Source organism: Bactrocera oleae, chromosome 3, assembly GCF_042242935.1.
Source record: "Bactrocera oleae isolate idBacOlea1 chromosome 3, idBacOlea1, whole genome shotgun sequence".
Classification (NCBI taxonomy): Eukaryota; Metazoa; Arthropoda; class Insecta; order Diptera; family Tephritidae; genus Bactrocera; species Bactrocera oleae.
Window position 1 is genome coordinate 65,760,042 of NC_091537.1, and position 12,459 is coordinate 65,772,500.

General features: G+C 34.2%; 1 long non-coding RNA gene across 1 annotated transcript; it reads right to left on the reverse strand.

Annotated features, from left to right (window-relative positions):
- Nucleotides 1–3,673: 3,673 nt before the first annotated feature.
- On the reverse strand, nucleotides 3,674–11,893 carry LOC118682388 (uncharacterized). The gene is made up of 3 exons (XR_011395434.1): nucleotides 11,775–11,893; nucleotides 5,036–5,125; nucleotides 3,674–4,821 (listed from the first exon to the last, which is right to left on the reverse strand). It is a non-coding gene; the product is annotated as an uncharacterized lncRNA (long non-coding RNA).
- Between the last annotated feature and the right edge of the window lie 566 nt (nucleotides 11,894–12,459).

Genomic DNA, 12,459 nt, shown 5'->3' on the forward strand with positions numbered 1-12,459 from the left:
CAGTTAAGTGTTAACCAAATTGTTTGTGGTTGCTATGTTTGTAGCAAAATTATCTCAGCCCCAACCAAAATAGCAACACTATAACTAACAGCAAAATAAATAAGAAACAAACTCATAACAATTAACTAAAACACCTGAAACTAACTGAGCCAAGCAGACAAGAAAGACAAACCAAAAGAAGTTGAGCAACCAAACTAAACTATCAACACCAGCAAAATCAATAAAATTGTCGCTACAAGATGAAGCAATAATAATATAACTTTTAAAGTAAAGAGTATAAGAAGGAGGTGAAGCGGTTAGCGATAATAATGCTGAGATTGAAGAAATGTTGAGTTTCAGAGGAGAAAATGGAAACTATGAAAGCGATGATACTAAACCAGTATAGTAAGGCGCCAAAAGATATATAGATATATAATTATTAATTATTATGCGTGAATGAGGTGATATTTCAGTAAAGGTATAATTAACCAAACAAAACACTACTAAGGCATCATAGTACCAAAATTAGGATTAATAAGTGTGAGTTTTCTAGCTAAATATTTCCACAATACTAAAAAATCTTACACACACGAAAGCATAATCTCAAGCGTTGAAACTACAAAAGTTATTAACATAAACTCTTAAGTATTCATATTTTCACTTTTAACGTGGTGACGCCGGATGGCAAGCTTACTTCTATACTTCGCTTGAAGCTCTTCGTCTGCAAGCAATAAATATGGTATGATTTCTACACTGATTTGTGACAACACATTTTTGTTCTCTGTAAGGAAAATTGTAATATCCTGATTAAAGTACTTTTGAAAATAAACTATTTGAAATTTTATATTAACTTCGTATGTACCGAAGCTATGATACCCTTTACAGGTGCATCATATCTAAATATAAAAATATAGTGGTTACCACCCGGGTCGCCTACGATCCGGCTCGCAGACGCCTCTCTTTTCAACTAACAAACCAACCAAATATGAACACGGCCTACGTGAATTAAGATTATTTAATAAAAAAAATGTCTTTATTGAAGTTTATATATCAGTTATATGTTATAGTGATCCGATATGTGTAATTTGTGCGGAGAAAGTAGCATTTCCTTGAACCATTATATTATAGAATCTCCGACGCTTCCTTGTTTTTAAAATAAAGGACGAATATGTAAAAACTCTATTTGTAATGTGTAGTCACCGACGAAAATCCCCAAAGAAGAATAAATTGTTTACTTAAACTTTGAACATAAACCCTACGGTTGATGCACGTCATGCAAATACATACAATACCTAGCAAAAGTATGAGTACAATTACAATGGATGATCTTCTAAAGAAGGGCAATCTGCAACGCAAAAAGACACGAACAAAGCATGGAAATTATTTCAAAACAACAAAAAAATAAACTTGGCAGCAAAAATGTGAATTCACTCGCTTACGCTGGTTGAGAAATTGGAACAAAAACGTAGTTGCAAGGCAACCAGCGGATAGTGGCAAGCATACAGAGTGGTGTCAAAGTACACATATGCGCACAAAAGTTGCAAGTTGCATGCATATTTATGTGATTTTTATTGTTGCAACATTACAAATCTCTTAAACCATACAACAACGTGAATGAATTATGGCATATAGACTCATATATAAAAATATAAAGTTTGTTTCTAAAACCACAACAGTTGGTGTGCATAGAGATACTCTCTTCGGTACTGATACTCGACGAGTAAATAGTTATTTCCAATGAATTCAAAATTTGATTAGATTCTTTTGAAGCCTTTTTGTTTGCCTTCATCGGATAGTCTTCTCTGAATATGTCATTGCTGCTTGATAAATGGATTTATAATGAAAACGTTTGTTTTGAGATCTACACCTGTTGCCAACCCCACACGTAGGAAAAAAACTCTTAATTAAAAGTAAATGTGGTTTATGTCTTAGATAAAGCTTGGACTTTCACAACTTGCGACTGAGTAAAATACCTCAGTATGATATATAGGTCTTTAAGAGTAATATATTCCTTATAGGATACCGTGAGAAAACTGGTATACGCATCCTTATATTGCATATACATATATGGTGCAACAAACTTTAGTTTCTGCCTACATGAGCGCTTATTTACTGGTCTAAATGAACTTAACAACAACAAATAACAAATTGTTTACAACATGCGAGACAATTGTCTAAAACAGTGGTGTTAACAAATCCTGAATATCGGAATCCACATGAAACGATGAATAAGAGTAAAGTTATTTAAGAATATGCAAGTGTAAGCAATTGTGGTTGGATCATCCGAAAGTGAAAAGGTGTGGATGCTTCCAAAATAAGATAATATGTAAAACATATTGGATACCAAAAATATAACACACAAAGTTAAGGGCATGGGGACCAGTTTTTAGGTTTAGCAAATCAGCTTCATTTAACTTTCACAATGATGGCAAGACTAAGAGGAAAATTGCAGCAGTACAGTTTGGTATCACGCAATACTTGCCACCAAAGTAAGTAATTAAATACACAGACCTTTAAAATGAAGGTGTAACTTCCAGCCAGGAATGTACTAATGTTCTAAGACATCAGAATCACAGGCCAATACTTCATTGTGCTACTTACTTTACCTTGGTTTTTGAGTAACCGCCATTTTATGATTTTTTTAGTTTTGTTGGTTTATGCGATAATGCTTATTTAAGGAGGCTTCTAGAGCAGAATAAAGGGGGAAAGCTACAATTTCCCGCACTTTTATGAGATAGTATAAGAAATTTTTAAAGGACCGTGTCTCTTTCACTTATATACCTGAGAAATGCACTTTCTCTTTTTGTTTGGTACACTTACTGTGGTTCATATGGATTTTTTGAGTCAGAGTATGAATAGTCTTTGCTATGGCTTCAACTGTTTGTATCATGTCCTCAATGCACAACAATCGCTGCGAAATTGTGTGACAGTGCTTATAAGTAATGCTATTGATATGTCTCAAAATAATAGTAGGTTGTTGAAAAAATTTAACAGGTTGTGAATAATGAAATATATAAAGTAGATGGAAAAGTATTTCGATGATTGGAAGAAGCGCTGGCATAAGTGCATAATAGCAAATGGAAAATATATTGGAGGCGATAAAATTATTGTAGAGGAATGAGTAAATATTTGTTTCAAAAAGCGAAAATTCCCGTTAGTTTTTTTAACACATGACGGAAGTATCGTGCTCTTGAGCTGAAGTTTTTATATTTATATCAACAAAACTACTGTACTTACTTACTTACTGTATAAAAACAGTCCATATTCTTATTCAGAATAAGCAACAACAATTCTCATTCTTCATATCAAAGATTTAAATAAAAACTTGTTGCCAGTAAAGTGAAAAAACTAAAATAAATGCCAATAAGTACCAATTAAAAAGTGAACATACGCTAAAACCCAATCGACGAACATAAGGGCTCATTGCTTAAGGCTGGCGGTCGGTGTTCAGGTGTGACTAAGCGCGAGAGCGGTTCATTGTCTGCCGCATTGCTTAGAAAGTGTGGTTATGCTGCAATAGTCAAAGCTCTCAAACTATTCTCATCAAATTGCAATCTAATCCAGCAAAAAGTACAATAGTTACCAAAAATTAACTTAATGCTAATACTTAATGAAAAGACAACAAATTCTTGATCGGACAGTTTGTAAGCTAATAAAGAAGCAAGCACATAAATTGGAAATGAATATTTGAAAATGCATATGTCTTCTTATCAGTCGAAGCTTTATTTTTTCACGATTCAATGTAAAAAAAATCCTTCAAAATTTTAATATTGGTAACTTTTCTATTTTTACACCAGCTTGCATTAGAAGTGGCTGCTTAGACTTACAGCCAAGACTTCCTCATCATCTGATCAGGCATATACTCGTAAAACTGAAGGCAGTTACAAAAACACATCCTTTCACTTAGACAAAAGGCAATCTGGGCAAGTTGACATACATATTCTCAGCTTATATAATTTTGCTTTTTCGAATGGAAATCTATAATTCACATTTGCGTGCTCTATCTAACTGTATGCGTATTGCTGCTTTCCGGTCTGTCTGACTGTCTGATTCTCTGAGCGTCGCCTGCAATTACCCGCATGCAAATGCATTTCCTGTGCTTTTTCCTTCCTCTTTGCGTTGTGATCGATTTTCACAAGCACAGTTGTAGCTGACATCCTGTGCTGGGGAGTTTGTAGGTTGAGTGCGGCACGATTATTAAAGAGAAGAAGTACCCGACACCCGAGACTAAGCGCTTACACATCAATAGAGGCATAATCCTTTATTGCCATAGTTAAAAGTGTGGTGCTTTTGGCAAATGCAAATCGTGTGCAAAAACATTGAAACTAAAGACATTGAATATATGCGCTTTCTTTGTCAAAATTGTTTGGAAATGTCGCAAGTACATTTTCATAGATCTCTAAGCTACAGAGGTAACAACTACCAAGTTCTTCAATTGTTTTCATTTCAGTGGGCACCTGTTAATCGCTATGACGACGTCATTTTTCCCATAAAGCAATGCAATTATTCTAGCGTGAAGTACTCTTTTCTGAAAGACCTTAATCATTTTAAAATTGTATTCAAACTGATGCGGGATATTGACCTTAGCAACCAGTACAGTTGCGTAAACTGTAACCCTTGCTAGTTCTTGTCGATCGTATCCGCAGATATTCTGAACTTGTGTTTGTTGGTAACAACTGATCATAAGAGATATTGATGCCAATGTTCCATTTGGTGAGACTAGAACAGCGGCGGTCAATATCATCTGTGTTTTCCTGGAGGTGGCAGTTTGTTGTCGCTCGGCAGCAGCAATGCATTGTCATTCACGTAGGTTGCCGTAATCGTGGATTCAGTGACAGAAAACTGCGTAGAAAAAATTTATTGAATATTTTCGATATAATTACAACCTGCACAATGAATAAGAACTTTTGAATTGAATTGAATGCTATGGACATAACGGTATATATGACTTGTTGTGAGGAGGAGAGCATTCAAGGTGTTTAGGAGCAATAAACTCAATTTAAATGTTGAGAAATAATTGTGTTTAAGTATTTGTTTGTTCTGCATTTATACACACCTTTGTTGTTTTATTTCGCAACCACCACTGGTACGGTATTTAGAGCCACCGTCGGTACTATTGTGGATACTGTCGTTGTTTCTGGAATGTCTGCAATGAAACATAGGGATATGTAGTAGAAAGGCAAGTAAAGGAAAAAAGAAGTAAAGCGTAGGGAATTAAAATTTTTTTTATAAAAATTTAAGTGCAAACATAGAAGATACTTTCAGTATTAAATCAAAAGTAAGAATTACATGAGTTATGTAACCAGATTTCAAAAAGTTTTGTTGTTTAATCTTAAAAAATATATAAAAACAAGTAAGAAAGGGCTAAGTTCGGGTGCAACCGAACATTTTATACTCTCGTAAAGTCAAATGGTATACTCGTTTGAGAACAAAAATATTAATACTGACTGACCGACATATTCGGCATAAAACTGGTTAGAATAACGAAATGCATTATAAGTAGTATATGAAAGTTGAGGGTAGTATTAATCAATTTCTGCCAATACCACATACTACTAACATACTATCACTAATCATATCGAGCAAAGTCAGACGAATATTCGAAATCCTGATATTAGTAACATGGGGGCTAGGTAAAATTTTCACCCGATTTGATCTATTTTAAGCACAAAGATACATTGTTATGAGTAAAACAGGCTCTCTCATTTTCAGATAACTCACCTATTGGCCGATATATGCGGTATAAAGTCACCCGGAAGTTCAAAAATCTTTATATTAGGAATATGAGGGCTATAGGAAGTATTGATCAGATTCAATCCATGTTTGATACAACCGAAAGTTTCATTTATTTATTTTATTATATGAATTTTAATTATATATCTTACACATTGACATATTTTCGGTAAAAAGTCAACTGTGGGCATTGGGGTCCACATAATCAGTACCTAGGGGCTTAAACAATTTTGGTTCGATTTAGACAATTTTTGATTACAAAGTTGCATTCTTTAAACGCATTATTCACGCAAAGTTTTGTCCCAATACATAGTGAAAGGTGAAAGAATCAGATGGAATTTAATATGGTGTTATATAGGAAATAGGCAAGGTTGTGATCTAATTTCACATATTTTCGCACTATAACATAGAAATAAGAGAAGAATGTTACGTACCGAATTTAAAATTGTGGTATATGGGAAATAGGCGTGGTCGCAGTCCGATTTTGCCTATTTTTGCCCTGTAGTATAGAATCATCTGGGAAATGTTATATACCAAATTTGGTTGAAAGTGTTACTACCTACAGTTCCGGAGTTATGTACGTTGATGTATTTAGTAATTATAATCTTGCAACATGTTGCTACAGAGTATAATAGTTTTGTTCACCTAACGGTTGTTTGTATCACCTTAAACTAATCGAGTTAGATATAGGGTTATACATATATAAATCATCAGGATGAAAAGACGAGATGAAATCCAGGCGACTGTCTGTCCGACTGTCACAATAGGGAGGGGCATCTGCAGTTAAAATTTTTTTTTTTAAGTGAGTGTGGTCCCGCCCCTAATAGGTTTTATGCGCAAATCTCCTAAGCCAATAAAGCTATAATAACAAATTTCATTAAGAACAAATATTTTTAGCACTTCTATCAACAGTGTGAAAATGGATAAAATCGGGTGACAACCCCGCCCACTCCCCATACAAGTATAACGGTGCTGTTAAAAACTACTAAAAGCGTGATCAATCAAGCATTCAACTCGCCAGAAACCTTAAATTTTATCTTTGGAATAGTATGAGACGACTTTATAAGAACCGTACTCAAACTTAGTTAGTGGGCGTGGCACCGCGCACTGTTAGGGAAACCCCATATCTTGGGATCTGCTTAACCGATTTCAACCAAATTCGGTACACAACATTGCTCTCATATTTCTATGTTATAGTGCGAAAATGAGCGAAATCGGATTACAACCACGCCTATTGCCTATATAACACCATTTTAAATTCCATCTGATTCTTTCACTTTCCACTATGAAAATCAAGCAAAAATGTTTGTATCGGGGTAAAAGTATGCAATCTTGTGACCAAAGCTAAGTTATTGGCCAGTTTATTTTTCTGCCGCTTACGTATAGATCATAACAAGGTAAACCTTCTCAGGATGGATTGGCTGGAGCCAAGATTTTAGGAAGTTCTGTTCAATATTCGTTCATGTTTATGTTCGCAATATCACAAGCAGTAACATGTTAGCTTCCTTAAAATATTTCGGATCCAGCAAAGGAATTTTTCACCCCAGAAACCTTGTGTATTTAAAATGTTAATTACTTGTTCGTATAAAATAAATTACTTTTTTTGCAGTAATTGAACGCTCAACCTACAAGAGCTATCATTTACGTATTCGTTAATAAATTAATTGCAGCGTTTACGTTGGACAGTCTTAATTAAATAAAAGTTTTTTTCAGAAGCTTGGTTTTGACCCGATCTGGTGTATCTGAACTACGCGCGCAAACAAAATCGGTAAGTTATTCAGATTGGTACAGCCTTTTTTATGTCCGTGTGAAGTTTGGTATGCTATTTATTTATGACGCGAAAGGTTTGTCTGACGATGTTTTGAACATTATACACCATACAAGCACTTGATTCCGATCGTTCAGTCTGTATAGCAGCTATATGCTATAGTCATCCGATCTATACAATTTCTTCGGGAATTACATTGTTACCTTAGAAAATAACTCATGCCCAATTTCGTGAAGATATTACGTCAAATAAAAAAGTTGATCATAAGGGACTTACTTCCGATTATGCAGTTTGTATGGTAACTATATGCTATAGTGGTCCGATATCGGTCGTTCCGACAAACGAGCAGCTTCTTAGTGAGAAAAGGGCAGGTACAAAATTTCAGATCGATAGCTTAAAAACTGAGGGACGAGTTTGCATATATACAGAAGACGGACGGACAGACGGACATGGGTAAATCTACTCAGCTCATCATGCTGATCAGGGTATAATAAAGATTTATATTAGAAACGTGAGAGTGTAGTTTTTTTTGTCAGTTGGGATAAATTTTTATCAGCTGGCACCTAGTTTATCGCCATCACTATATCAAATGAAAAATATATGATACAATAATTTATTAATTTATTATAATTAATATATTTTAACACACGCATAAAGCAAGCACTCTTATCCGCTGTCATCAGCTAACACTATTTTTTATACATGTTTGTTTACTACTATTTTTCTTTCATATTTATCGTTCACTTACGATAAAGTTGAATTGTACCATATGTATCGCGAAGAGAATTCTTCGCCACACAACGCTAAGAACCAAAGTCCGCTGTGTCAACAGCTTTTATGGATAATCGCATCGTTATTTTCTAGCCGATCTCAAATGTTTCGGATGCAAAGTGTTCACCTGCAAAACAAAATCGAAATATGATGATTCAGTAAGATATTTTTATATAGGTAGGTGTGTTTGAAATTATGCCTTGTATATTTAGTTATAATAAAAATAACAAACAAGCACATTTTACACAATCAAAGGTTGGAGATAATTTAAAATTGATAAGGACTATATAATGCTCGTAATCTGTGTCAGCTTCTATATTAGTCAAGGAAACATATTGATCTTTCTGCGCAAATGTACATACAGATATATATAGGAGACATAAAAATAGCACCCGCCTACGAACATAAATAGTTAGTGTGAACACGATTCAATTTCTTTTTAGGTATTTGCATAATGGACATATACCCTTAGTCAGTGATTATTTTTTAGGATTTCAATAGAAGACAAAAAGTAATTCAGCAGTAATAATTTCTGACTATTAGTTAGCCTATTTCAATAAATTCTTATACTTGTATAATTGGCTAGATGAGTTACGCCTCCCCCCTCCATACACACCACTGCGCGTCAACACACCACATCAACACGAGCCACAAGAAGACTCCACCCACTAACACACACAAACACGCACCACCCCTGCAGACATCACACCACTCAGACCACCCACACATACACATCACATCACACCACAACTCTAGACAAGCCAACACTCAAAAGGGACTAACACAGGACCAGAGGCCTTGTTTTTAGTTAGCAAATCGAACCAGCTAGACGTCCGTATTTTTTTAAGCCTTCATACCAGCCGTATCCGTTTCTTTTTAATATACATATTGGTGATTTAAAGTGCAAAAAAGTGAGTGCGCAAACGAAACAATTATTTAATAACATATAATAAAGTTATATTTAACGGTTGAGGTATGAAAAATTGATGCTGGAGTAAGAAAAATTTTTATAAAGCAAAGTAAGATTTATTAGCTAGTCCAAAAATTACCCGAATACGCAGCCTTTATGAGCAACTACTACAAGGGATATCGAAGTAATTTTACTAATTTTTTCACAGTACACTTATTCAGATTAACTCGAATTCATATTTAAAACAGTTTTTAAAGTGGGTTACTAATATTTAAGGGGGTCGTCCCGTGTGACGGTTTTAAAAGATCGATTTTTTTTTTGCATAATTCCAATCCTTCCTAGAATGTGCTGTTAAAGTAATTTCCCGAAATTGAATGTAGCTGGAAAGTACCAGGAGTGAGAAAGTAAGGTCTTTAGAGGGCGTCCCCTACACACCGGAATTTTCAAACGTGTTTTCTCGAAACTACATTTTATAAACTGGCGTTAACGATTACTCAAAAATGGCTCTCTCGATTGCTTTAAAATTTTAACAGTATATTCATCACATATGTAGGTTTTGCCCGAACTAGGATTCTTTAAGAAAATTAATAGTAGTCGCAAAAAATCATGAAAGTTTGTATGTTAATGTTTTAAAGTATTTAAAAATTGAATTTTCAAATATCCTAAATCCGGTAATATGCAATTTGTTTTGACGCCGTGTGCCTATCTTTTTTGAACATGGGTGCTATAGGAGCGATAAATCTCGCAATTAAAAAAATAAATTTACTTAAAAAATTCACAACTTCAAGAAAAGGCTTCATAAATAAATAGTAAAAATTTCAACTGTGTTTAACAAATATACTTCAAAATAAAAAATTCTGATTTCGTTCCGTCTGAACTTAATGAACTTTGAAATTTTAATTTATTTGCGTGCATGTGTGTCACTCCAAAGTCACCACAAAATATATATGTACATGCACATACGATAGAGTGGCGCAAAAATTATTCTACAAAGATTCACGATATAAAAATTTTATTTTAAGCAGTTCAAATGTTATTTTAAAGGATTTTACTTGTTGTAAACGTTTAATGCTCACCGACACTTTTTAAAATGCATTAAAAATCCTGCTTTGAGCGATATTTTTTTATCTCTGTATAGAGTTTTACCCATTAATTTAATAGCTATGTTTTGTTGGCTAGCTCTACCAAACATACATAATTACTTTCTATTTGGTAAATACTGTAGTAAAACAGGAAGCTGGTAGTCGTGTGACAGGATCTGTTTGCAATAGTCTGTGCGAATCTTAACATAGTACATACCCATATGCAGACTTAGGCGCACACTTATTCTTATTGTTGGCGAAGTGCAAACTTAATTTTATTCAAGCCCTGTTCCAGAAACCAATTAAGGCAGCTTGTGGGATTTTATACAGATCACTGCAGGCTGCGGTGTGATTTGACTGGATTAAACGAAGTGTTGTAATAACAGGAGAGGGCAAAATAAACTATAGGTCACAGTTCTTTCCTCAAATTTTAATCTAATCTAATTCAAGTTCTGTCCATATATATTATATATAAGCATTACACACATATAATTTAAAGCTAATAATTGAAAGTCGCTTCTACAAATCTGAATTGGGATCTAGTGTTTGCTTTACAATTTTTACGGAGTGTAGAAAATAGAATTCGTATTTTTTTTAACAGAGGTTATTCTAGAATTATATGGAAATCTGTATGGTATCTTAAAGCTTTCTGAACTGAGTTTCGAATTGCTTACTCCTCGAGAGTCTAAACTGAGACGTATTGTCAAACAATATCTATACCGTTTATTGTATGATTTTTATCAAAAAGTTGGAAGATTGCAATATAAGGTAAGGTTCTCCTTTTGCTTGGTTTATTTTCATTGCAATTATTTTACTTTACAGTGCTCGTACACTTCTTATTGATTTTGGGCGTCACTGTTTGATTACTTTTATCCATTTTTCCATATACTTTCACTGTCTGTTAGTCCGAGTATTTATTCGCTTTTATTGCAATGACTATCTTTTGGGATATAATACGTGCTGTTGTCCATATGTCTGAATGCGGTTAAAAATGGCTGATATAACGTCAATTAAACGTCCGTTGCACTCTTCGCTTCTAAGTTGATTACTGAATATTTGTTACAATCGTGTTTAATGTTAAAGAATCACATATTAAGTAGCGACTCGTACAGCGATCAAACTGTATTGAATGACGTTAGTTTTGGTTTTATACGAGATAAAATGATTTTGCGTTCAGGACAAATAGTGGAATTTAAGGGAGTTTAAATTTTTTTATACAATATTTTGAAAGTTTAGAAATTTAAAAATATTCTCTTTTAAGTACATATTTTCAAAAATTCATAGTATTTTCAAAGTTTTTTGCCGCTTTAGGGTGGTGTCAACTCGGCCAGTTTCCGATTTTTTTAATTAGCTGCCAAAAAATTTTCTAATTTGGGGTTCTGAACCAAAATACGACCATAAGTTAGTTCAGGATCAAAAGGGATTAAACCAATCTTCTGAAGTTCAAAGAGTGCATAATATTATTATTGCAGATTTTAATCATTTGTAGATTTGATAAAATTAAACAACTATATTCTGTTTTTTTTCTTACCCGACACAGTGATCGTGTCATTTTTCGTCTAGTAATTGATATATTTCGGATGCGCCTCTGACAGATATTCAAGTGCTATATTTTGGCCGGTGGCAGCACCAACAATCTGATTTTGCATCCAAATCATTGAAGGAACTGTAGGAAGAAACAACCGACATAAAATATTATTAATTATATCTAACGAAAACAGAATGGTTGAGGCATACTTTCAATTAACTTGATCTCCAAAATCTACTTTTACTAAAAATATTTCAAAATGAGATCCCTTTAAATAAGTCTAATGTATGTACTAGACCACAGCGAATTTGCAGAAAATTGCAAAGGTAATGAGCAAGAAATGGAGCTTAGCCTGTTGGACTTCGCGGGAGCTTGGTCAGCGATTGGCTACCATTAGTTTTGTACTGTGGTAAGATTATTTTAGCTTAAAGTGGATCGCAAGATTTTTAATGCCCTCCTCACTTAACTCGTAAGGCTATCATTTACCAAGTTGTAGGGGTTCTAACTGATCACGGAACTCTCGGTATCCATGCGTTAAGGTTGAAATTCTTACCACATGCCAGTTGTTGTAGCTGTTTAGGAGATTACAAGGTAGAAATATCTCAACTACTTGTGCGAGATAAATGCTTAGACATTTGGGAGCTGACACTTTCAGACATCCCTGTGAACTGGCGGGAATGGTGATGAA